Source organism: Fulmarus glacialis, unplaced genomic scaffold (genome assembly GCF_000690835.1).
Source record: "Fulmarus glacialis isolate BGI_N327 unplaced genomic scaffold, ASM69083v1 scaffold1607, whole genome shotgun sequence".
Classification (NCBI taxonomy): domain Eukaryota; kingdom Metazoa; phylum Chordata; class Aves; order Procellariiformes; family Procellariidae; genus Fulmarus; species Fulmarus glacialis.
In genome coordinates, this window is record NW_009221051.1 from 28,413 (window position 1) to 30,182 (window position 1,770).

Below are 1,770 nucleotides of genomic sequence, written 5' to 3' on the forward strand. Positions count from 1 at the left end.
CGAGGAGGACTCTCTGCAGAGCACCCTGCCCAGGGCCAGTGACTGCTTGGCTGGTTGTGGCCACGTGCACTTTGGTTTCCCTCCCCGTGAATCCGTCCATCACCATTGGCAGGGGAGGAAGGAGGGGCAAAGAAAGTGGGGGCAGAGTACGGTGCTCATAAAACGAACCTTTCCTTTCACACGAGCAGCCCATGAAAGCAGCGTCCCATGAGACATATGGGCAGCTCAGCTCTCAGATCCTGCAAGCTTGACGTTTCATCCTGTACCTCTGCTTTTCCGCCTGGTTAATCAGATGGAGACCAGTCAGGCCACATGGGCACGTACCTGGGGCAAACACTTCTTCCCTGGGCAATACCTCGAACTGGGAGTGTTCTTCCACCTGTTCACCACCACCACCAGCTTGGCTCCTGCGGCCTCAATGCAGGAGGCTCAAGCAGAGGCTCCGAAGTGACGGACCCTCGCTCCGACCCCACAGCTGTCCCTGCCACAGCGTCCCCCACTCCTGGGGCTAAGGGGTCCCAAGGAGATGGGACAGCAGAGCAAGAGGGCAGGGGGAGGCTGGCAACACCCTCCCTCCATCCCCCACGAAACCCAGAGCCCCTGTGCTGCTTGCTGTGTCAGCAAAGCCACTTTGTCCCCATGCTTCCGTGGGACGGGGTCACGCAGCGCATCTCGGGGCCATTTACCTACAGCCTGGGCTCAGGCCACGTTTTCACACCTCTTGCCCCGTCTCTGCGTGGGCACCCGGTGTGCAGTGTTGAGGGGACGGGTGGGCAGTGTGGGAATGTCTCACCAAAACCATCAGTGCTTTGGGGGGGGATCCCTTGCCCCGAGCCCCAGGAAATTCCCTTTTCAACCCCTGGCTTTTGTTCATAGTGCTCTTCCCATGCATCTTAAACTTAGATAGACTTCGCAGGTGAGCATCACACACCTCGTGGAGGGATGGATGGATGGATAGGCAGAGAGAGAGACAGACAGACAAATAGATAGATGGATGGAGAGAAGAGATAAATAAGCAAAAGGATGGATGGATGGATGGATGGATGGATAGAATAGGTAGGTAGAGGGATAGGTGGATGGATAGATAGATGGATAGAAAGAATAGATAGGTAGGTAGATAGATATTTTTCAAACATACATGCTAAGAACAGAGTGTTATTCTTCAGTAACACTGTGGGCCCTGTTAAATTCAACTTCCTAGAAAACACAGCTGGGTTTTCGCCATAAGGCGTACCCCAGGAGGTGACGTGGGACACTGCTGTGGGTGGGCTATCTCCCGGGAAAGACCCAGCCTAACGCCAAGGCCCAGATGTTTCCCTTTCACCACCTCTCAGGCCAGTGGTGTGCATGGACCTCTCCGGTTTCGTTCTACCAGGAGAAACGTTTCTCTCCTGCAGTCAGTGCTCACCCCCTCCAGCCTTGCCAGGGCTCACGGACAAGGTCACTTTCCACCCCTCCTTCCCCTAAACCCACAGCCCAAAGCACACGCGCAATTTCTGGAGCAAAATTTTGTGCTTGCAATGCCCTGAGCCAACAAAAGCTAAAAAAACCCACCAACCAAACAGGGTCTCCTGCACACCTTGCCCAGGCAACGGGGTGCAAAGAGAACCCCGGTGAGGCCCACCAAGAAAGGGGTTGGAGTTCGGCTGTGACGCAAGAGTTTATTGCAATCTCTAGTCACAGAGGGCAGGCAGAAATTACGCCGTTACATTTCAGGCATTAATCCGTGTGGAATAGGGTAATAGGAGACACTTTTAAGAAGGGAAGAGC